General features: G+C 33.3%; 1 protein-coding gene across 4 annotated transcripts in view; it reads right to left on the reverse strand.

Moving 5' to 3' along the window:
* LOC145254880 (uncharacterized) overlaps window positions 1–24,826 on the reverse strand; it is an 814,065-nt gene extending 789,239 nt beyond the window's left edge. For 2 of the 4 annotated variants that reach the window (XM_080113784.1, XM_080113773.1), the window contains exon 1: window positions 23,566–24,826. The gene's annotated coding sequence lies outside the window, so the exon portion shown is untranslated. The remainder of the gene's footprint in view (window positions 1–23,565) is intronic. The other 2 variants (XR_013863831.1, XM_080113764.1) reach the window with 2 other exon arrangements.
* Window positions 24,827–27,076: the final 2,250 nt, after the last annotated feature.

Below are 27,076 nucleotides of genomic sequence, written 5' to 3' on the forward strand. Positions count from 1 at the left end.
GTTGTTGAGAAAAGAATATGTAACCCCCCCCCAAAAAAAAACAAACAAACAAAAACAAAAAAACAAATAGCTTTTGACAAATATAATTGTAAAACAAAAGAAGCTTAATGGATTTCACAGTCTTTACTTTATTACCGTCCAATGATAAGTCCACCTATATATAACGTGCATAATTGATAATAACTGACTTACACTTGTCTAACCTACTCTTAATTAGATCTCAGTAACCATAATACCACATTCACTCCGGAGACTGTCCTACTTAAGTTTAATCCATACAATCTGTGTAAAAAATATAATGTATTAGAATGCGTTTTATTCAAGAAAAAGTACACTTTGAAATATTTATTTGCATAAAATATAAAAACATATAATAAGCACAAGGCTATTCAAAAGTCTGGAGATAATGGGTGCCGTTGGTCATCCTTGCTTTCAAATACTTAAAATTGTCTATCCTACTCTTAAATAGAAATATCTCAGTTACCACAATACCACATTCACTCCAGGGACTGTCCTATTTAAGATAAACCCAAATTTGAAAAGTTTTATTGAATTATTTACAGTAATAACATTTCTTTGGCAAGGGAATATGAAATAAACAAGAAGCAACAAAAAATTAGTCAGTAAGGTCTTTCCAACCCTTTCTAAATAATAGATCACCCACTGTTTTTCAGTTTACCAAAAACAGGCAAGTCAATCTTTAAGTGGGAGTGGGATCTAAGTGTGGGTGAAAAAAAAAAGAGTTTGGGAGTGGATAGAGTCCTTCCAAGATGAGTTCACATTGGGGAGAAGCTACCCTCGAAGTTACTCTCATAGGAGGTATTTATTGTCTCTTGAGATTGAACGCCTTCCCCCCACCCTTTCTATCCTTGCTAAAATGCCAGATCTTAGCCTTAGCTTAGGAAGGATAAAATTAATGAGGATGCTGAAATGCTGAATGGCATTATTTCAGCACAGTAAAACAAGAGAGAGGAATGGGTTAGGCGAACGGTAAAGAGAGATTTACAAAGAAAAACGATAATAGGATGAGCGGGAAGTGAAAAAAATACAGATTCGGCTGGAGAGAGAGTGGGGGAGATAGAAAATTTAAAAATTAAGATGCTTCACTCATTATTTAACTTCCATTTCATTTTACATGGTCCCGAGCAATGCGGGGTAGCCATGGCTTCCTCCTATCTTGTTGCTATCTTGATTTTGATTGTGATGGTTCTCTTCAGTTTATGAATACCATGCGAATTGTTTTGATGAACATTATCTATGATATCATCAATAAGAAATCTGTGGGAGGATGGGGTAATGTCTGGTAATGATGAAGCTCACTCAGGATCATATTTCCAACTGATGAGAGGATCACCATATTATTGAATAGCAAAGAAAAAAAAAAAACAAAAAAAAACACTGTTGGATAATCATGATTGAAATTTGGTGGACAAGTCAGGAATAGAACTTTAGAGTTTTGAGCAACACTGTTTTTTTTTCTGCCAAAATATCGCGACCTTAACACCTGACGAAGGTCGGAGGTTACATCGACCGAAACTTTGTGCTGATAACATTCAAGATGAGAACAAATGCCCGATTAATTTAAATCATACACCCATTCGTAACTCATCTCCAAAATTCAAAACTGTAAATATATGTATTTGTTTAAAATTAATATTTCAGCGATATACACTATCATCAAAATTATAAATATATATATATATATATATATATATATATATATATATATATATATATATATATATATATATATAATTTTTCTTCCTCATTATGATGGTAAATGTAAGAATACAGTAATATAAAATAACACGCATATTTTATACCTCTGTATTTTTCTATATACCGCCATAATGAGGAAGAAAAAATATACAAAATTCTGATGATGGCGTATATCGCTGAAATATTAATTTTAAACAAATAAATATTTGTTTATATTGCATAATATTGCGTTGTAATTTGGCTTATAAACGTATTTCATATGTATTTTTATTTTAAAATGTTAAAACCGCTTTAATCACAACTTTGACTATATATATATATATATATATATATATATATATATATATATATATATATATATATATATATACGAGCAGTTCAACCCGGCTTTGCTTGGGTCCTATGTACTGTTCATAACTTTATGTGCATATATATATATATATATATATTTATTTACCAGTGGTAAAAAAAACCGGACTAAAGTGCTCAATGTGTAGTCAGAGCAGTATATAGGAAATTTATTACTGTGAGTCCAGAATGAGTTTACAAATTGTTTCAACTAGAGGAAAATCCTCCAAGAGAGGAAAAATCCAACTAGCATCATCAGAATTCATAGATGGACTAAGTTATAAAGTCAAATAAAAATGGAAAGATCGTAGATAAAGGGGAGTTAGAAAAGAAGGGGGAGTGGTGGGGAGAGGACGTTGGAGTTTAAAGTAGTAATATATATATATATATTAAAAAGTTCGACTCACGTCTAGGTAACCTACATCTAAAAAGTCATGTGTTTAGACCCAAGATTTTGGTAACGTCTGCAATGGGCAACTCTTTCAACTTTGACCTCTTGGCAGCCAAACTTTCGCCCCAAAACTGATTAAAAAGCTTGCTGCATGTCTGAATACCCTTTATGCAAAATTTCAAATATTTAAACCCAAAATTGACTGAATAGTTTGCTATAGACAGCAAAGGTCAAATCTTTTGAACTTTGACACCTTGACAGCCAAATCTTTGGCCAACAACCGATTAAAAAGCTTGCTGCATGTCTGAATACCCTTTATGCAAAATTTCAAATATTTAAACCCAAAATTGACTGAATAGTTTGCTATAGACAGCAAAGGTCAAATCTTTTGAACTTTGACACCTTGACAGCCAAATCTTTGGCCAACAACCGATTAAAAAGCTTGCTGCATGTCTGAATACCCTTTATGCAAAATTTCAAATATTTAAACCCAAAATTGACTGAATAGTTTGCTATAGACAGCAAAGGTCAAATCTTTTGAACTTTGACACCTTGACAGCCAAATCTTTGGCCAACAACCGATTAAAAAGCTTGCTGCATGTCTGAATAAACTTTATGTAAAATTTCAAATGTTTAGACCAAAAATGGTCTGAGTAATTTGGTAGAGACTGCAGAGGTCAATTTTTTTAAAACTTTGACCCCAATTTTGACCCCCATAACATTTATTGTTTTGGGCTCAAATCAAATGAAAAAGTTTGATCTATGTCCAAGTAACCTAAAATTTCAAGTGTTTAGATCCAAGTGTTTAGATAATTTCAAGTGTTTAGAGGTGTTTCGTAGAGTTTTCAGAGGTCAAATCGTTGAACTTTGACTCTTTGACAGCCAAATTTCTGGCCAAAAACTGATTAAAATGATTTTCCCAAAGCTCAATACCCCTTATGTCAAATCTGAAGTCTGTACTGAAAATTTGACAGAGTAGTTTGATAGGGAAATGTAGACACGCAGACACACAGAGATAATTTCACCTATATATATACACTTGTGCCCGATATTATTCATACCCCTCGGATCTTTGAGATTTCTATAAGAATATTGCTCAAACCAGAAGGTAGACAATATTAAAGGGATTTCAGACAATAAATCAAGCATAGGCATTTAATTTAAACTCAATAAATAAATAAATTATGCAAGTTTGAAACATTATACAAAGAAAAACAATAATGGCACTAGTTCAAAATTATTCATACCTCTCTTACTAATAGTCAATAGCATGCCCTTTATTCTTAATAACTGCCTGTAACCGTTTTGGATGTTTATCAACAAGGTTTTTACAAGCATCAACACTGATTTTTGACCATTCTTCAATGCAGTAGTTCTCCAAATCCCTCAAATTTCTAGGTTTCCGCTTTTTAACCTCAGTTTTCAATATGTGCCAGAGGTTTTCGATAGGGTTCAGGTCGGGACTCTGGCAAGGCCATTCCAAAACATTAATTTGATTATCCTCAAACCATTTCTTGACTATTTTGGCAGTATGTTTTGGATCATTATCCTGTTGAAGGACCCAGTTTGGTCCTAAATGGAGATTCTCCGCATCCTGTCTAATGTTTTTCTGGAGTATCTCCAAATATTGCTCCTTCTTCATGGTTCCATCTATCTTGACCAAACTACCTGGACCACTAGCCGAAAAGGAGCCCCAAAACATTAGGCTACCACCACCATGTTTCATCGTGGGTATGGTGTTCTTTGGGTTGTAAGCTTCTCCTTTCTTCCTCCAAACGTAAGAAGCATCCATATGGCCAAACAATTCAATTTTTGTTTCGTCAGTCCACAAAATACTCGAGAAAACGGACTCTGGAGAATTCACATGGGTCCTAGCAAACTTTAGACGTGCTGCAAGGTGTTTTCCGGTGTGCAATGGAGTCGTTCTTGGTCTTCTTCCTTTCAGACCATTTTCATGCAGAGTCCTTTGCAATGTTTGCCTTGATATTTTTATGCCAGAAGACTCCAGATTTTCTAAAATGTCCTTAGTAGTGGTGGTTGGATTTGCATTAACACTTCTTACAATATTCCTGGTGGCTCTAGCAGACAGTTTCCTTTTCCTTCCTCTACCAATCAAGTTGTTTGTTGTGTGGTGGCTCTGGAATTTTTTGATGATGCTCTGTACTGTTGCTGTAGGGACCTCAAATTTCTTGGAAATTGACTTTTAACCTAAACCATCCTTATGTGAATTCGCAATTTTAGTCCTAAGATCATTACTAAGCTCTTTTTTCTTCCCCATTCTAATAATTTTTATTCTTTTATTGGTTTTCAGTTGATATCATTTTAATTTCTGAAAAATGCAAAAAACGAAATGAAATTAATCAAAGGTTGTATAAAAGCATTCAAAATAAGAATCAAACAGGAAACAAACAGTCAGAAATTCGATTAATACTGAAAAAATAAGGGGGTATGATTATTTTTGAACATTGCAGATTTTATAAATAGCTGTATATTTCTTTTATTACAAGTATCCCGAGATTTTAAAATGACGAAAATGATCAGAAGAGGTTTATTAAGAATATGTATCAATATGGACGTAAACAATAAATTCTTACAAAGTTACACATAATAAACTCAATTTTCAAGGTGGGGTATGAATAATATCGGGCACAAGTGTATATATATATATATATAGTGCCACACAAAAATGATGGATACATTTCATTTTTCTTCATAACTTTAATTAGGGTTCAAGATTTTACCTAAAATTTGGTCAGTATATTTCTATTACTATCCTAACTAATATTTGTGGTAGTAATTACAAAATTAAAGTTTAGAAAGTTTATATTAAAGGAAAAATATAAATCAACTAACGCAAAAGTATTGGATACATTGATTTAATATTTGGTTGCATAGCCTTTATTGCGTTCAACAGCTTCCAATCGCTTTTTATAGTTGCACACATGTTTTTTGCAAAGATATGCAGGTATTTTGCGCCATTCCTCTTTGCAGAACTGTTCTAGTTTTTGAATATTTTGTGGATTCCTCTTGTGAACATTGATCTTCAATATTTTTCACAAATTTTCAATTGGGTTGATGTCTGGAGACTGACTGGGCCAAAACGAGAACGTCAATTCCGTTATTTCTAAGCCATTCTTTGATTAGTTTGGCAGTATGCTTGGGATCATTGTCCTGCTGAAACACGAAATTGCTATTATGTCTCAATAAATCAGCAGATGTCTGGAGGTTTTTCTCAAAAATCTTCCTGTACATACGTCCATTCATTCTACCATTGATGATTTTTAGTTCACCCGTACCTTTGGATTAAAAACACCCCCATACTATAATCGAACTACTGCCAAACTTTACCATAGGAATGGTATTATTTTGTTATAGGCGGTGCCATTTTTACGCCATACATGTGTTGCTGTACTTCTTCCAAAAATTTCGATTTTCGTTTTGTCTGACCAGATTACCTTGTTCCAAAATTGTTGGGGTTGTTCCCCATATGTTTTAACATAATTCAAACGTGATCTGCCATGTTTAAGCTTCAATAATGGAACTTTTCTTGGGGACATTGATAAAAAACCTGCACGATTTAGAACTGATTGTATCCTTGCTCACATTAATCCCAGCTTCTCTGAGGTCGGTTTGAATTTCATCACGAGTAAGAAAATGGTTTTTTGTACCTTTCTGCTTACCCACCTTGATTTTTTTTCGTTTAATTTCCTTGGCCGACCACATATTGAAAGATTTGCAACAGTTTCACCAGAGGTTTTAAAGTTATAATATAACGTTTCCAACTATACTAAATAGTAGATTAAGTTCCCTTGATATTATTCGATACCCTTTTCCTTCTTTGTGCTTGTAAATGATTTTTTTGACGAATGTCTATTGACAACTCTTTAGTTATAGGCATTTTTATAAATGAACTGGTTGACTTTGAAGGAGTGAGCCCAAACTGGAAGAATTTTATAAAATTATTTTAATATAAAGCTCTCTGATTGGTAAATGATAACTCGTTTGCATTATTGCAACACACTAAGCAAAAGTCATTAAAATTTATTTCAGGAAAATAATTTTTTAGAAGTGCATTCAATACTTTTGCGTTTGTTAATTCATATTTTTCCTTAAATATAAACTTTCTAAACTTTCATTTTGTAATTACTACTCCAAATATAATTTAGAATAGCAATAGGAATACATTGACCAAATTTTAGGTAAAATCTTGAACTCCAATTAAAGTTATGAAGAAAAATGTAATGTATCCAATACTTTTGCGTGGCACTGTATATATATATATATACAGTCATCCACATACAGTACTGTTTCGCTGTTTCACAGCTCATCAGTGCGGCCAGACAGGCAACTACATTAAGCCAAGATTGAACCCCGACCGTCCATACGGCAGTCAAGGCTCCTAACCATAACGCTATTGGCGGCTGCTGAACGAGTAGTGAATTTAAGGATGTTTTGACATTGTCTGAAATACCTCCGCTCGATTTGTTTACACAAATCGCGTCGCTTATCCGCTAATGGTAATTCGTGTATCACTTCTCAACATGCTCAACTCAAGGTGAGGAGCATTATAGTCATCCACATACAGTACCGTTTCGCTGTTTCACAGCTCATCAGTGCGGCTAGACAGGCAACTACCTCAAGCCAGGATTGATATATATATATATATATATATATATATATATATATATATATATATATATATATATATAGAGAGAGAGAGAGAGAGAGAGAGAGAGAGAAGGCCATCTAATTGATTAGGCAAAAAGTTATAGATTTCATTCCTTTAACTAATTCACTGATGCCACGCGGAATTCCATGGCTCTCATTATTCAACCCCTAGTTTGAACAAATAAAATTGCTACAATAGGTTTCTCATTTGTTCAATAAATAATCTCTCATTATTATCTGCAAAAAATAATAGACTTTTTCGCGGAAGAAAAAAAGTAATTTATTTCTACTATTGCGGCGTTGCAGTTTTTATTTAATTTTTTTTTTTTTCATTTTTTTTACATTTTTTTAACCATGGCATTTATTTAGATGATTATGAAACAATCTTTATTTTATACACTTATTAAATCAACTCGATTAAATAATCTCTAGATAATTAATATAATATCATTGTGTAGACGATTATTAAGTATTCTTAGATTTATACAATTAATAAATAATATCTATTCAGACTATAATTAAATAACCTGTATTTAGAGTATTATTAAATAATTTCTGTTATACAATTATTGAACAATCTCAGTTCATACAATTATTATATTAAATAATCTATATTTATTCAGTAATTAAAGACTTGAGAGCCTAGGATTCACATCTTCTCAAAAGACATTAGAGAAAGTGATGCAGTAATCACTATCAGATTCGAACTTTACATTTCGAGATAAAAATACATGGATGTAACTACTAAATCATGGTCACTTCTACACATGATAATAGGGGAAAATTATAGAGGTTATTGAACACCAATGTATACCGGGAATAAAAAAAATATATACATCATAAGAGATACTTTTGGTAAAATCAATAATCTGACTTTCTGTCTCTCTCGCTCTCTCTGTCTAAACTTAATCACATAAATTAATATACGAAGATATAATTTTATGGGTAAATTTTCAGTATTTACTTCAACAGTGCTCAACGCATAGGTAGAGCTAGTTAGTAAGTTATGAAAATATATGACAATTAAGCTACACAGAATATTCTGTGTTTCATTCTGTGTAACTTAATTGCCATATATAAATATATATAACTTACTATATTGATATTGTCATATATATTTTCATAACTTACTATATATATATATATATATATACAGACACACAGACAGACCGACAGACAGACAGACAGACACACACACAGACACGTTCACATTTATAGATATACTAGCATTTCAGCCTGGCGTTGCCCGGGTGTTTCGAGGTGTAAGATGAGCAAAAAAAAAAAAAAATGGTCAATTTTTTAAAATTTGATCTCTATTCTGACCCCTTACAATTTATTGTTTTGGACTCAAATTGAGTTATTAAGTTAGATCCATGTCCAATGAACCCATATCTAAAATTTCTAGTGTTTAGACCCCAACTGTCGGAGGAGTTTTGTAGAGTTCTCAAAGGTCAATCGTTGACCCCTTAACAGCGAAATTTCTGGCCTAAAACCGATCACTCAGATTTTCCCAAATCTCAGTACGCTGTATATCAAATTTCGAGTCTGTAGACTTAAAATTAACAGAGTTATTGCGAAGGAAAATGTACACGGACACACAGACAGACAGACCCACATACAGACACACAGACACGTTCACTTTTATAGATATATAGATATATACCCCCCCCCCAAACACACATAAATATCTATATAATAATAAAACTCAGATCAGCTTGCTTGCTTGTTTGCTTGGGCGTTTAAACCGTCTATCCGGTTTCAGACTTTTCAAAAAATTCGTCTGCTTACTTATTTTATGGCCGCCCTGTCTTAAGTTCAATATTAATAGCCACTGCTGCTATTCAAAACATGCACAAAGTCAACAATATCTTTTTTGTTTTAACTTATTTTCAAGTCTTTTCCTTACAAATAAATGTAATTTAACCCTGTTGATTTTTTTCATTCATTACTTTAAAATAATGTTTTCTCAAGGCAATAAAATACAACATAGTCTCAAAATCATTTTTTATTTTGAACATTTTTCATCTTATCCTTTAAAGGCCAGCGGGTAGACTAGTATATATATATATCGGTTTTTGGCCAGAAATTTTGCTGTTAAGTGGTCAAAGTTCAACGATTTGACCTTTGAGAACTCTACGAAACTCCTCCGAAAATGTTGGCCTAAACACTTTAAATTTTAGATATAGGTTCCTTGGACATGGATCTAACTTCACTCGAGTTGGGGCCAAAACAATAAATTGTAAGGGGTCATAATAGGGGTCAAAGTTTAAAAAATTGACCGCTTTTTTTTGTTTTATCTTCTGTTTTTTTTTGTCAGCATACACCTCCAAACACCCAGGCAACGCCGGGCTGAAATGCTAGTATATCTATAAAAGTGAACGTGTCTGTGTGTCTGTGTACATTTCCCTATTCAATAACTCTGTCAAATTTTAGTCTACAGACTCGAAATTTGATATACAGTGTATTGAGATTTGGAAAAATCGATGTGATCGGTTTTGGGCCAGAAATTTGGCGATTAAATGGATCAAAGTTCAACGATTTTACTTTTGAGATCTCTACCAAACTCCCCCGACAATTTTGGGGCTAAACACTTGAAATTTTAGATACAGGTTCATTGGACATGGATCTAACTTAATAACTCGATTTGAGCCCAAAACAATAAATTTTAAGGGCTCATAATAGGGGTCAAAGTTTTAAAAAAATTGACCGTTTCTTTTTTTTTTTTTTTTTTTCAGCATACACCTCCAAACACCCGTGCAATGCCGGGCCCCCATGCTATTATATATATATATATATATATATATATATATATATATATATATATATATATATATATATATATATATATATATATATATATATATATATTCGTCGTTGCCAATGCATTTGTGTGTGTTTACATATATATATGTATCGTTATTAGCAGAGCTCGAATACAAGTATACATTTTCACTCATTAGGATTCTGTCGGCTCCAACTACAAAGTGTTATGTATGATCCACGAGGTGTAACTTCGTTTTGCATACACTTCAGATGTCACCTTTTTCTGCGGCAAACATGTGTTTGACATGCAGATTCAGGAACGAATTCTTGCAGCATGTATATGGCACAATCACGTCGACATGCCATGTCTTTCCAAATCGCTAAAGATAAGCAATGATGAGACTAGCCAGTACAAGATGGGTGACTATTTGGAAAGGGTAGGTGCTGTATGTTCTGCCCCGAATCGTAAAAATTTCTAGGTTGGTATCTGGGGGCGCTTTTAATTTACTGGGAGAGATGCATCCTCCTCCCTTCCGAATAAACTTGCCTGGCAAGTAGGCGACAAGACCGTACTCCACGTAATAGTGTACAAGCAACACACACGCGCGACCGCGCTTACACGCGCACGCGCGCTCACACGCGCGCATATATACATATATAGCTTAGAGAGTTGGGAGAATAGAGTAAATTCAATTCTGTAAGAAGAGACTTCTCGGGATAATATACTCAACAAATTTCATTGGACCTTATATAGGAAACAATAAGAGTGGAAAATGAAGTCATAAAAACTATATATTGGTGAATATAGGACGGTTCATTTATTTAATATAGGTATACAAACAATTTGTTGGGGGACTTTTTATACCAAACATATGTTTGTATATCTTTATTAAATATATGTACCATTCTATATTCATCAATATATAGTTCTTTTTTACTTCATTTTCCACTCCTCTTGTTTCATATATATTACAATATATATATATATATATATATATATATATATATATATATATATATATATATTGTTTTTAAGATATAATTATCCACTGACACGTGTTTCATCGTCTGTGACTCATCAAAGTGGCTGAATCTGGCGATATACGAGGGGCGTACAATAAGTAATACCTCTGACCCACTTCCCGTTGTCTGATCTAGCTGAAATTTTGCTTGTTAACTGATTTATATCTCTACGGGTTACGTGGCAAATTACAGCTCTGAACTAATTGTGGTTTCTGTTTTACAGGTGGTTGAACTGAGTCAGGTGTGAAATGGAGCCTGTTGAATGTCGAGCAGTGATCTGGTTTTTGTATTTGAAAGGACGCACACTACAGGAGACTTTTGATGAAATGAAAGAAACTTATGGTGATAATTCCCCATCATATGACCTTGTAAAAAGCTGGCATCGTGAATTCAAACATGGCCGGAAGTCTGTGGAAACAGCTCCCAGACCTAGTCGCCCCCCCCTCAGGCATTCATGAAGCATCTGTCCGTCAAGTTGAAGCTGCCATTTTGGAAGATCGGTGCATTACTATTCGCCAAATAGCCCAAGATGTCAAGATAAGTACAGGGTCTGTGGAAACTATCATTCATGACCATTTGCATATGCATAAGGTGTCTGCCAGATGGATTCCCAGGTTGCTCACACTGTTCCAGAAGCGAGAACGTGTCGAGTGCTCGAGGATGAATTTGGAGATGTGCCAAGAAGATGAGTCAAAGTTTTTCAAAAGACTGATTACACAGGATGAAATCTGGGTCCATCACTATGACCCAGAGACCAAAGCCCAGTCAATGCAGTGGAAGCACTTGGACTCATCACCTCCAAAGAAGGCAAGGGTGTAGCCCTCCGCTGACAAGGTCATGCTCACAGTCTTCTGGGACCAGGACGGAGTAGTGATGACAGATTTCCTGGCAAAGGGTACCACAATTACAGGAGCCTATTATGCTTCACTTTTGAGGAAATTAAGGGAAGCTATCAAAATCAAGCGGCGGGGCAAGATCAGCAAATGTACCCTCCTCCTGCAGGACAACGCTCCGGTCCACAACTCGCATGTTGCCAAATCAGAAGCATGGGCGTGTGGTTATGAAATCCTATCCCATCCTCCCTACTCTCCTGACCTTGCACCCTCTGACTTTCACCTCTTCCAGCCATGAAGTTGTTTTTGAAAGGAAAGCGTTTCCCAGATGATGCAGCCTTGATTTCTGAAGTCACGTCGTGGTTGGAGGACCAGTCTGGGATGTTCTACAAAAAACGGTCTCCAGAGCTGCATCAAACAATGGGAGAAATGCATAACTCTGGGTGATTCCTATGTAGAGAAAGACTAATAACTGTGCCAAGTTTCGTTGCTCTAAGTGGATCAGGGGCATTAATATTGCACGCCCCTCTTATATATATATATATATATATATATATATATATATATATATATATATATATATATATATATATATATATTAGCATTTCAGACCGGCCTTGCCCGGGTGTTTTGAAGTATATGCTGAGCAAAAAAAAAAAATTAGTTTTTTTACCTTTGACGCCTATTATGAGCCCTTAAAATTTATGGTTTTGGGTTCAAATAAAGTTATTAAGTGAGATCCATGTCCAATGTACCTATATGTAAAATTTCAAGTGTTTAGACCCAAAATTATCGGAGGAGTTTGGTAGAGTTCTCAAAGGTAAAATCGTTGAATTTTGACCCCTTAATCGCAAAATTTCTGGCCTAAAACCGATCAGATCGATTTTCCAAATCTCAGTACGCTGTATATCAAATTTCGAGTCTGTAGGCTAAAAATTGACAGAGTTATTGCATAGGAAAATGTACACACGCAGACACACACACAGACACACATACACTTTACTTTTATAGATATACTAGCATTTCAGTTCGGCGTTGCCCGGGTATTTGGAGGTGTATGTTGAGCAAAAAAAAAAAAAAAAGAAAAGAAAAAAAGCGGTCAATTTTTTTAACTTTGACCCCTATTATGACCCCTTAAAATTTATTGCTTTGGGCTCAAATCAAGTTATTAAGTTAGATCCCTGTCCAAGGAATCTGTATATAAAATTTCAAGTGTTTAGACCAAACATTGTCAGAGAAGTTTGGTAGAGTTCTCGAAGGCCGAATCGTTGAACTTTGACCCCTTTAATCGCCAAAATTTTGGCCGAAATCCGATCACATCGATTTTCCCAAATCTCAGTACCCTGTATATCAAATTTCGAGTGTGTAGACTGTAAATTGACAGTGTTATTGCGTATGAAAATGTACACACACTGACACACACAGAGACAGACAGACACGTTCACTTATATATATATATATATATATATATATATATATATATATATATATATATATATATATATATATATATATATATATATTCTTTTTTTGTGAGGAGAGAGACATAATGATGTGTTATTTAGTCAGACTTAGAAAGTCTCCTTAATATAAGATATCTTCCTTCCGTGATGAAGAGTCAAGTTAGGAAACAAGTCTATTCTATTTCTGTGTGATGGGTGAACGGAATTGAGTAAATAATTCAGTATTTCTTTCATTCTTTATGTCTAATCCGCACTGAACTAAAGAATGACTGCCTCAGACGTCAGCAAGATAAATAATAAAAACAAGAATCTGATATAAGTCATGTCGTATGAGAAGAATTGTGGCTGTGAATCACACAACTCTTCCTTTAAGTCATTGTGTTAAACTGAATAAAAAAACTGCTGACTCTACTTGAATAATTTAGCAAGTCTATAACCTGTTTGAAACGTGTTTTAAATACTTTGATTTCGTTGGGTTTTTTTGTTGTTGTCTTTTTTGCTAATAAATCAAAGAATATAAAAGCGGAGCTCACACTATCTTCCTCTGTAACACCCAATCGGGGTATACCCATACAGGTGGATGGAAGATGGTTTCAAATTCCATAGTTTTATTTTCTGTTTATCTTACTAAAAAATTGTGTTATAAATAATTATATAAAGTGTCTTTTAACGAGAACAATATATTTTTTTACGGTTACTACAGATATGCATTCTTTGAGATTTCTTTTGGCGACAAAAAGTTAAGTTTTTTTTTGCACAGGAACTGGACTCGAAGATAAGTGCAGAAAGTTTAACCGGAGCAACAGCTTTCAAAGAAAAGGAACAGCAACCGTGTATATTAATTGAACAATTTTGCTCGAATAAGTAATAAATAATGTTATACAAACAGTAAAAAGTAAATGTATAAAACGAGGGGGAACAGAATTTATCTTGTGTTAAGGATCTTTAAGCAATAATAGTCTCGGCTGGGATTTTTATCTCCGGCCCCCCAAAATCAACAGAGATTAGACCATTTCTTCAATGACGTGGCCTTTGTTGATTGCAATGTAATGCTGGTTCTGTGCAGTTCTAGGAGGTACACCCAGGCTTTCCTTTCTCTATTTGAGAAGGTATTAATTTATGGCTAATCGCCTGAGGCGCTCTACTGGGAATGTCAACGGGGCTGCACAAGCATCTTTTGCAGAGTCAGAGGGCTTTTCCTCTGACGCGCTGACTTTTTCAATCCAACTTTCCGACAGCAGTGTCCCAGTTCTTGCACTGGATAGAAAACTAAATTCTCATTTACTAGTTCTTTCACTTGAGAAGAATGACTTTGCTTGCGAGAGCTCTCTTGAAACTTTTGAAAAAGAAAACCTGGTGAAAATAAATGCCACAACACCAATGAACAACAAATTTTTGTTCAGACTCTTCCTTCTCATAGACTAGTTGTCCCTGCAAATATCAAAGTGTAGTATCTATTCTGCCTACAGCCTGGAGGAGAAGAAATCCTTCTTGAATAGGTCGAGTATTTTTGTCCTATCCAGAGTGCCTCATTTGGAGAAGCTAGACCCCCTTTAAAATACATTTTATCTAATGTTGCTCCCATGAGTAGATAAGTAAATAGGAAGTTTATACACCCTCTAGAGGGTGTATAAACTTCCTATTTACTTCTCTAGAGGGTGTAAATTCTAATTCAACCTACTATTTCATCAATTACTAAGAGTTGAATTGTCAGGTTCATGCTTATTCAAGGGCAATAATGAAATTGACACGATTGACTCATAAATGGTACTTAATGTCTCCTTGTTAAACATTCAGCATTATAAGTTGAGGATCAAGGGTAAGTGGAGAAATCCATTCAAATGTGAGGTTTTCTCCTTTATATCTCAGTGTAATAGCCAATAAACAGGAATGGTCGATTCAGGATTTTTAAATGCCAAAAGTTATTGTAACAAAAAGAAAATTTGTTAGAAAAATTTATAAATTTACTAAAATATTTATTTTTTGTTATTTGTTCTTCTCTCTCATATTTCTTCTTCGTTTTCCAATTCTACGCTTTTTTTTTTACAAGGGAGTCACCACTTATCAAGGCTTGAAGGCCACTCAATGATAAGGGTTAATGAATATAAGATGGTACTGTAGTAATCGTTGATGGTGCATGTGGATAGAATTTGATTATTTAAAGGGACGGTCCAACAAGAACTTGTTCACATTGGACTTGAAGTCTATTATATTGTAGTTGGCTGGGAAGCAGGCCAGCGGAACAGTGTTCCACAGACAAGCAGTTTTAGGAAAGAAGCTTTGTTCATGGAATCTGTGTTTAGATTTAGGCATAGATAGAGAGTGAGGGAAATCGTTGATAGTGGTTGTAGCTAGTCGAGTGTTTTTTTTTGCGAAGTTTGGCAAGAGGGGAACTATAGATTGGATCTCAGTTGAGCACTTGCCATGAAAATGTCGATAGAGCAGACACATAGTCGCAAAGTTTTTTTCTGTGGGAAAAAGGTTGCAGGGAAGGAAAGGGCATCACATACTAGAAGCCGGTTTTGAACTCTATCAAGGTAGGATAGGCTGCACCAAGCATTTCCTTCCCAGATGTGGCACAGTCCTCCATTTTTGGATGTACCTGGCTTTTATACAGATAGAGAATTACATCAGCAACGAGATACCTCCTGGAACGATAGAGTGATCCAACCATTTTTCCAGCAGTATTAACAACAAATTTGATGTATGTGTTCCATTGCAGATCAGGAGTGAAGGTCAGTACCAGAAACTTGTCAAGACATGACGCTTCCCCTAGATGAGAACCATTCACTTCAATTGGAATCCAATGGGTTTCAGAGCGATTATGATAAAACAGAGAATTATGGTTTTAAATACATTAAAATTAACCAGCCACTTTTTTCCCCATTACACCACATGCTCAAGATCAGAAGAGAGAGAATCAGAAAGATCTTGGTAATTGCTGACCTTTGAAGTGTAGCAATTGATTATAGTGTCATCTGTATAAATGTCTACGAATGATCTAATGTTATTTGGGAGATCATTGATGAAGATCAGGAAGATAGTTGGGCTCAGGATGGAACCCTAAGGGATGCTAGCGTTGATACTATGAGCTTTTGATTTCTGACCATCGTCGGCTACTCTTATAAACTTATCTTAGAGAAAGTATTTAATAATTCTGGGGGACATTTCCAGCTATTTCATTACTGGCAATCTTGTGAAGTAGACTTTTATGCCATATCCTATCAAAAGCCTTTGATATATCAAGAGCTATTGTTCTTGAAACGAAGCTCTCTACTTTATAATCTTGTGTTCACAGGAGGGACCACGTATAGGTCTCCAACAATACATTGTGAAAATGGAGTGATATCTATGACTGAAATTGAACACAGCATCTTGAGGGCATAGTCCGTTTCAGTAACCACTATACCACCACCTAGGGCTCCTTCCATTTCGACAGACGTTGTGTACCTCCTGTGAGAGTCAATGAGTACGGAAACTATAGTGAAGCAAGCGTAACACAATTACTAACCGCGCTTTTCCTGAACCAAAATTATTTATCCAGTGGCAAAGAGAAGTCCAGGATAATTGGAAAAAAATTCTGAGAAAGATTGATGTTCTTTGGAAATTGTTCTTATCCTAGTTTAACTGCACAAGCAGGGCTTGACAGTATAAACTATCCTACTACCATAGCTGGAGTGAAGATATATGGATTCGGCACTGGATCTAAAGCTCGCAGTAATTATTCTTTGTTTATTGATGGAATTACACAATTTGTTCGAATGTGTTTTGTTCTTCACAAACAAAGGAAAACAAAAACAAAAATGAGAAAAGAAATATTTTTTGAAAACGGAAATTATTTTTTTATCTGTATTTGTTAACTTATGTTTTATTTTATTAAATATTAAGACAATCGAAATACCATAAATATTTTACGGGAATATAAAGATAGACGACTTATAATGTTTTTTTTCAATAAAAAATCGGCTCTTATTTAACAGCCGATTTTTTATTTTAATAAAAAAAAAAAACATGCATTTTCTAATAATCATAAATACTTTTCTCAATTTTAATTTTAATTAAACACCAATTTTGATTGTTAATTTAATTTTGTACATTAATTTATATTCTTTTTGAAATAGGACCTATAGACATTTAATTTTAAAAAGATCTTTATCTTTTTATAAAACGCATGAATTAGAATTTGTCCATATCTACTGATATCCATATAGGAAGGACGTTCCAAAAGTAAAGCCTCCTACTTTTTTTTTTACTTTTTTTAACTCAAAAAGTTAAAGAGCTAAACCATAGTTCACTTACCCCGACAGAATAAGACGTTGAACCGCAATCGCAGTACTTTGTCTGTCAGAAAAGCTAACCTAGTATGACAGCAGCGAAATAGACTAACAAACGTTGGGCTAGGAGAAAATTGTAGTATCTGTTCTGATACTACATTTCATCATTTCTGTCCTCTGTCGATGAAGGAGAAATCCTTATAGACTAAGGCGGTTTTTTTTTTTATTTTCATCCAAATCCGAATTTCCCTTTTTGGAAGAACTGGATATTTCTCATATTAAAAACCGACTTTGTGTCTAACTCTGTACTTGTGGAAAGACAAGTGAATAAGGATTAACAGACTGACTGGCTGGATAGACAAAGCCTCTTACACAAATACATAGCCGCATGAAATAATAAAATAAAGACATTGAAGGTTTAAATAATTCATTTCTCTTTTTTATATTATTGTAAGTTTATTCTAGTTTGAAACGTTCCTTTAAATTATTTGCTTTTTTGTGTCACATTCATATTAACTGTAGATATATAAGTAAATAATTTTAAAGAAAGGAGTTGTGTTTGAAAGTAATGACAATGCAGTTTTGTAGACAAAATATCGATGAGTTCTGAACCATTAAAATGAGCAACCTTTTGTGCTCCAGAATTTATTTTTCTACATAGTCGCCACCATTCTCAGTGCCCCGTTTGCCAACGATGAACAATGGCTACGCATGGGAGTCTAGAGCACTCTTTATCATACGGAGGTCGTTCCAAAAAGAAAGCATCAAAGCAGATACTACACTTTGATCTTAAACTGTTAGTCTGTTCTAAATAGCATTTTAATCGCTAAACGTGCAGACTGAATGGACGCATCTTAATTTAGATATGTACAAAAAGTGTAATCGACTTGTCTGTTATGCATAGTTTTTAAAATAGCTTTTTAACCGGTTTGTCATGCTTAAATTTAAAATACTATTTTTGATTCGTATATTATAATTATGTTTTTAAAATAGCATAGAATTTTAAAAAAATTTCGTTTTAGTACTTTATATTATTGCATTTCTTATTCCATTAAATAAATGATTATGAGAATATAAAATAAAGAATATAATTTGCAAATCACGTATAGACTAGAAACAGATACGCATACGTACACATACACACGAGAAGTGGTTACACAATTATATCAATATAGAGATTATAGTTTGGATAATCAATCGAGAAAAATCAATTTTTTCCAGGTGTTTGGAAATTCTTTTGAATATTTGTTGTAAGCGATTGTTTAAAATGACAAAAGAGTACCAAATAAAAGAAATTGAAAATCCTTAAACTCAGAATAAAAAATATGTAGAAATATAAACATCTTGCTAATTTATGCAGATCAATTAGGTTTCAAGGACCCTCCTAAAATATGTCCCTGTATCAAAAGTTCGCCTTCTAAACAACTCGGGTTTATTATCTATTTATTTAGAGATGTCACATACGTCGAAATAGTGTTAGGACGATTAATCAGAATCGAAATCGTGAATTCAAAAAAAAATCGGAACTTTATGGGGTATCGGAATCGTTATCGAAATCGGAAAAATTTGTGCCTATTTTCCGATGCCAAAACGATTCCTGTAATTAGCTTTTCTAATTTGATTTTGGTCTAAGAAAAAAATCTTTCATCGCTGATAGTAATAATAAAATAATAATTTTTTTATTTTTTTATTTTAAACTTTTAGTAAAACTAAAATTTATAGATTTCTCCCATCACAAGTGTTTTTTTTTACGTTTGAGAAAATATATACACATTTAAAATGTGTTTTTACAGTAATCGCGGGACAAAATACATATTCTATAATTAAATATTTAGAGATTTATAAAGAATCGGAATCGGTAATTGTATTGGAATCGGGAATTTCGTACGGAATCGGTAATTATATTGGAATCGGGGAAAATAATGGAATCGTCCCATCACTAGTCGAAAGTCAACCTGTGTAAAGCCAAAGTTGTCTCCTTCATTTTGCTTATTTTCTGGGGTACTTAAAACCTATTTGGTCCGTTTATGCCAACTTTTATTGATTTTGAAACTTTAAACAAGAACACTTTAAAAAATTAATGAATAAATAATGTCCATTGCATTTGAGGGTTACACGTTAAACACTGGACCGCCACCACAACACGAACCTGTAAATGTAATTACCGATCAAACAACGCAAACATACAAATATGCAACAGCATATGCATATACAGCAACGAAGAAAATAGTTTCAAGATTCGTAAAGGAATCTAACTGATTCACTTATAAAAGATACGGGGGGGGGCTGAAATTATGCCTATGGATGACTATGTAAGGGGGTGGTGGTGGTAGTGAAGTGATTTTGGTTGGTTGGTTGTTTTGTTTTACGGCGTATCAACTCATTTCGGATCATTTAACATAAAAGTTGAACAAAAAAAGTAAAGAACAATTCCAACAAGTTTATATATTTAAAAAAATTAATACATTTAACAGATTTATATATTCAACAAACTCATACTTTTTAAATATTCATATATTTAACAAATTATGAGTTTTCAATACACATTTAATAAACAATTTAGGTTCTATGGCATATCAACCATTGTGGGCTATCTACAAATCAAATCCAGACTACATACGTCTTGCATAATATATATATATATATATATATATATATATATATATATATATATATATATATATATATATATATATATTGTTTTTAAAATATAATTATCCAGTGACACGTGTTTCATCGTCTATGACTCATTAAAGTGGGTGAATCTCTCTCTCTCTCTCTCTCTCTCTCTCTCTCTCTCTCTATATATATATATATATATATATATATATATATATATATATATATATATATTTGTTTTTCGTTCTAACTCGACAGGCTTTACACTACCTTTATTTTTAAATAAAGAACACTTTAAAATAAGTTAAAACCCCTCCAAAAAAATTATCAAGGTGGGTAGATTGGTTGGTTGGTTGTTTTGTTTTACGGCATATCAATCCATTTCGGATCATTTAATGCCAACTCAAATTTTATAAAAGTTGATTAAAAAGTAAAGGACAATTTCAACAAGTTTAACTAATTAAGACATTTAACAGATTTATATATTCAACAAATTCTTACTTTTTAAATATTCATATATTTAACAAATTATATAAGTTTTCAATAGATGCACATTTTATAAATAATTTAGGTTCTATGATATATCAACCACTATGGGTTATCTAAAAATCAAATCCAGTCTACATACATCTATACAAATATGGTAGCTTCCTTCAGACTATGTAAGGTGCCTGCATGTAGAATTTTAGTGGCAAGAGTTGCTCAATCTCCAACCACACCTCTCCTGAGTTGGCGTTGTTAAATACCAGTGGTAAGTAAAGGTTTAGCATGACTAAAAACAATGCCGAGATAAGCGGTGAGCAAATACAGCACACAAAATTCCCAAATAGTCACTCCTCTGACACTAGCCAGGCTTAACGTTGCTTAACTTCGGTGATCTGATGAGAACCGGTGTGTCAATATGATTATGCCGTGTGTATATATATATAAGATAAGCGTTAAGATTGGTACTGATGACGTGGTGTATAAGAAATTTTCCCGTTTACAAAGAGGTCGAGTTTTGATCTCAGCTTGAAGCATTTGCATTTCTACCCACACTGAAAAGCTATGACGCAGCGAAAATGGCTGTGTCTGGAAGATTACATGTGTGTATGTATAGATAAAGCCTATCCGAAAATAATTACTTAACAACACATGCAGATAAAAAGTAACAAAGCAAATTAAAAAGTGTCTGTTCTACGGCGTATCAACCCTTTATGGGTTCATTAAACATTGAAACAAGAGCCATATAAAAAAAATCATTGTATACGATTATATGAACACAAGTTGCTATTCTACTCATAACTGATAAATTGCTAATTCATACTATTACCAAAATTCATTCGCTCATAAATATTGTTTGATCTGGTCAGATGTGAACGTGACACGGATGAACTGGCTAAGGCTGTTTGGAATCTAAAAGTATTGAGTGAGTATAGAGGAATCTGGAGGAAGTTTCAAACATTTATCATGAGTTTAACATAGTAAACCTCCATTGTTCGTTGCTATAAAACCAATACAAGTTAGGGTCAGATACATGTTTTTAAAATTTTTAAATGTAAAGTAATTATATTCAGTGAGATTTATAGCAAACCTTTTATATAATTGGTAAGTTAATGAAATGCTGTTCATTTATAAGGCATGCACGGTAAATATTAAAGAAAAAGAAACACACGCACACACATATATTTAATTAAAGGGTCTTATGTATATACACATACATACGAATAATGATAAAAAGTAAAAGTTGCTTAAACATAAACACACAAAGGAATAATAAATAATTAAAATGGGGTTCATACAGATGCAAACACACATATGTGTGTGTGTGTGTGTGTGTGTGGTGGGTATTTATTGATTTGTGGGTCTCATTATTTATGGGAGATGAGTGCTTGATATCAGGCCTAAATATATAAATATAGTTTGTTTAAACGATAAACATAAAAATGAAACCTGCATGACCTATTGATCAGCGTGGCTATACTACAGCATGCATCCGCGTGTGTTTGCTACGCACACACACACACACACACACACACACACACACACACACACACACACACACACACACACACGCATACACGCATACACGCATACACACAAATATATATATATATATATATATATATATATATATATATATATATATATATATATATATATATATATATATATATATATATATACGTTTCAGTTGAAGATAGTTCGTCGGGATGCAACCGAAAGTACTGGGGTACTTTTTTTTTTTTTTTACACAGTGGTCACCACTTATCAAGGCCCGGAAGCCACTCAGGGATAAGGGTTATTGCAAGTACTAACCTAGTATAGTACTCAATATGCAAATTTCAGCCTGAAACTTGAACATTAATCAGGCATCTAGAAAGGATCAAGGAAAAATATGCATACATAAGTAAATTTGTTATATTTAACTAAAATATTTATATTTACATGTGTTTTTATATATATATATATATGTAATATATATATGTGTGTATATATATATATTCATATATATATGCGTGTATATAAATATCTATATATATATATACTTATACGTATATGTATATACATATCTGCGTGTATATATAAACTTATATTTTTTATATATATTTATAGGTATTCATATAGACACGTGCATATTTATATATATATATATATATGCATATTTATATACGCATTTATATATATATATATATGCATATTTATATACGCATTTATATATATTTATATATACATATATATATTTATATATATATATATATTTAATACATTATATATATATATATGTGTGATTTTGTATATCTATATCTATTTATATGTTGGCATATATATAATATGGATGTGTTTTTAAATATTTATATATATTTATGTATCTATATTTATGTATTCATATATGCCCCCCCCCCTTTGGGGGTACCACACTGGTCAAAGGGAAAATTATTCCCAACTTGCATTTAGGTAAAAATGCGTTTCCATATTAATAATTGAATTCATTCAATAAGTATCGCTAACAAAAACAAATAACATATCTCTCTCTCTCTCTCTCTCTCTCTCTCTCTCTCTCTATATATATATATATATATATATATATATATATATATATATATATATATCTGTGTGTTTGTGTGTTTATATGAAAAAATATTTTTAAATAATATTCTATTAGAAAAGGATAATCTCTAGCACACATTTGTTCAAAAAGTTATTGATTGCAAAAGTACAATTATTTTCAATAGAAACCAACAGGAAACGTTTGAAGATTTTTCTTTTATAAACAAAAAGAAAGAACCCCCCCCCCCAAAAAAAAAAACATGAAACAAAAATAAAACAATGTTTGGAAATTCTTAACTTTCAAAAATTTGCATCATTTATTTGTCCAAAATATACAATTCTTTTAATATACTCTAAATATTTTTATCATATATTTATTGATTGATTTTTTTAACACTATACCAAACGAAGAAAAATTAAATTTATTGACTTACCCTTATTTTATCTTCTTAGTTTTCATTCCAATATTTTTAATAAATGGTAAACACCAAACAATTCGTAAGTCCCAGGAAGAAAAAAAAAAACAAAAACAAAACAACAGCCGGTTCTTCCTTTTGGATTCAGGTAAACATCGTTTATATCTTTTTAGTCAACCAATCAAAATGTTTAAGGTTCAAAAATAAAATTAGATGGATTTTTTTTTTAAATCTAAAAAAGGAATTTCAAAAAATTTTTTTTTCAGATATGATTCTTTCAGAGTTGAATAAAACTATAAAAAGAAAGCAAATAAATTCCAAGAATGATTTTTCTGGAATAATTGAATAAATTTTTTTTTTCAAAAATTATATTTAAATGGTTTAATCTTCCTTTGCTGGGTTATTCCGCTAAAACAAGGCATCAGGTGGTCCGTTTCCAACAGGAGACAGACGCGATATTCAACAGACAAGAGAAAGACAACATCCAGGCTGTGGAAAAATGGGTTGGAACCACAACTAGCGTGTAGCATGTAACGTGTTTATGTACAGGCTTCACGGATTTTTCAATGTTGATTTTTTTTCTTTCCCGCTCATCACATCGCAAAAATAAATTCTTCCACGAAGAAATGTTAGACAAATAAAAACATCAACAATAGTTTCGAGATTCTTATTCTTAACTATTTCAGTTTTCTTGATTTTTTTTTTTTTTTTTTTTTTTTACCGAATTTCCAACGCGCGTCTTTCGGCAGGCTCGGTTGTCGTTCTGCGTCTTACGGAGTCTCGCTCGGAGAGGACAAATGAGTAGGAGAGCGTCGCAGCAAAACAAGAACGAATTTTATATCGATCCGTAATAGAGCAAGAGAAGGGAAGGTGGCGATTGATGGGCAAGAGGGTGGAGAAAGTTGAAAAATAGAGGAGGAGAACGAGGGGGGTTGGGGTGGGGAAGGGAAGAAACAAGTATTGACTGAGGGGTAGGAATAATCAAAAAAAGGATTGACATATGATGCAAGAAAGTTGGGAGAAGGAGAGTAAGGCGAGGATAACAAGGCGAGGAGAGCAAGGATGGAGAGTAAGGATGCAGAACATGAATCTAAAGAAAGGATAACGTTGGATAGAATAGAATATTGGATTCGATAATAAGGAATATTAAAAGAGTTTAATGAGAAGCAGTAAGAAAAGGGGAAGGGGGAGAAAGAGAGAGGTGAGAGGAAGTAAGGAAAAAGATAGTGTCTGTGTGAGAAATAAGATGGGAGAGTAGAAGAGGAAGAGACAGTGGGGATAGAGGAAAGAGATTATATATGGAGAGTAAGGAGATAGAATAATAAACGCAAAAATAAAGAATATGGAAGGAGATTTAGAAGAAATGAAGAGAGAGATGGACAGCGATAGAGAGAGAGAGAGAGAGAGAGAGGGAGGGAGGGAGGGAAAGAGAGAGAGAGAGAGGGTGGAAAGGAAGATAGGTAGAAAGTGAGTAAGATGTGAGATTAAAGCAAAGTAATACTAAAGAGTATAAGTTTGGAGATAATAGGTGAAAGAATATAGATTATAGAAGGCGAAGGTGGAGAGAAAGAGAGAGAGAGAGAGAGAGAGAGAGAGAGAGAGAGAGAGAGAGAGAGAGAGAGAGAGAGAGATACAGACAGACAGACAGACAGACAGACAGACAGACAGACAGACAGTGAGGATAGAGAATGTGTTGAGTAAGGAGGAGAGGAGGCAGTATAGAAAAAGCGTGTGGAAGAAAAAATAAGATGAGGGAAAGTAAGAGTAGGGAATAAGGAGTGAAAAAGTAGATGAAGAGAAAAAGAGAGAAAAACCGTAAATGAAGGAGAAATGGTAAGGAAAGAGAAAAAAAAACAAAGAAAGAAAGAAAGAAAGAAAGAAAAGGAAGGATATAGTGTTTGTGTGGAAAATAAAATAAGAGAGTAAAGAGAGCGAATATAGAAAGATGATGGAGTTAGAAAGAATAAAGAATATGAAAGAAAGAGTAAGGGAAGAGAGAGATAAGGGGGATAGACAGGAAAGAGAAAAACGGAGAGAGAGGGAGAGATAGATAGATAGATAGATAGATAGATAGATAGAGAGAGCGAAATAGAGAGAGGGGGGAGAGAAACTTTATGAGATCAATGCAAAGCAACATTGAAAGATGATAAGTTTAGAAAGACTAAGTGAAAGAATATGGATAATACATGACGCATAAGGGAGGAAGAGGGAGAGAGAATGGTGAGATAGGAGGAGAGACAACATGGAAAGAACATATGGAAGGAAGTTTAGGGTAGAGATAAGGAGTAAACTGAGAGAGAGAGAAAGAGAGAGGGGGGAGAATACTGAGTAAGGAGAAGAGACAATATGGAAAAGAATATATAGGAGAGTAAGGATGAAAATAGTGTACTGGAAGAAAGAAAGAGAGTGAGAGAGAGAAGGGAGAGAATGGTGAGATAGGAGGAGAGACAATATGGAAAGAACATATAGAAGGAGAATAATAGTAGAGATAAAGAGTAAACTGGGAGAGAGAAAGAGAGAAGGAAGAGACAATATGGAAAGAATATATAGAAGAGTAAGGATGAAAATAATATACTGAGAGAGAGAGAGAGAGAGAGAGAGAGAGAGAGAGAGAGAGAGAGAGAGAGGAAAGAAGAACAAGGTGGAGAAAAAGAAAAGAATAAAAAATTCACTTTGAAGAGTAAGGAGAGAGAGAAAGAAAGAGAGAGAGAGAGAAAGAAAGAGAGAGAGAAAGAAAGAAAGAAAGAGAGAGAGAGAGAGAGAGAGAGAGAGAGAGAGAGAGAGAGAGAGAGAGAGAGGTGAGTAAAGAGTGTTTGGGAGCAATCGAAAAGAGTAAAGATTGGAAGGAGAGAAACAAGGAAGGAGTAATTAGAAACAGGAACGTTATCTGGTGATGAGTTTCGGATCAGTATGAGGAATGCACAAAGATCCTTTTCTTATTTTTAACTTTCTAAACTAATTTCGCGTTTTTATATTTCGAACCTCATTTATTTATTTATTTTTTTTTACAGATAAACAGTTTAAAACATCTTGTTTATACATGGGTAATTGTGAACACGGTTCAGTGTTTTATTTTACAAATGATTTCCTTTTTTTTATATCTCTACAAATTTATTTGCTTATTTTTTCATTGTTTTTCATTTCATCTTATTATCTTATCTTTTTTTTCGATTTCATCTTTTTTTCATCTTCTTTTTCGATTTGATCTTTATTTCATCTTCTTTTTCAATTTCATCTTCTTTTTCGATTTCATCTTCTTTTTCAATTTCATCTTCTTTTTCGATTTCATCTTTATTTTTTCGATTTCATCTTCTTTTTCGATTTCATCTTCTTTTTCGATTTCATCTTCTTTTTCGATTTCATCTTTATTTTTTCGATTTCATCTTCTTTTTCGATTTCATCTTCTTTTTCGATTTCATCTTCTTTTTCGATTTCATCTTTATTTTTTCGATTTCATCTTCTTTTTCGATTTCATCTTCTTTTTCGATTTCATCTTCTTTTTCGATTTCATCTTCTTTTTCGATTTCAT

This window comes from Euprymna scolopes, chromosome 3, assembly GCF_053919585.1.
Source record: "Euprymna scolopes isolate OS-2025 chromosome 3, ASM5391958v1, whole genome shotgun sequence".
Lineage (NCBI taxonomy): Eukaryota > Metazoa > Mollusca > Cephalopoda > Sepiida > Sepiolidae > Euprymna > Euprymna scolopes.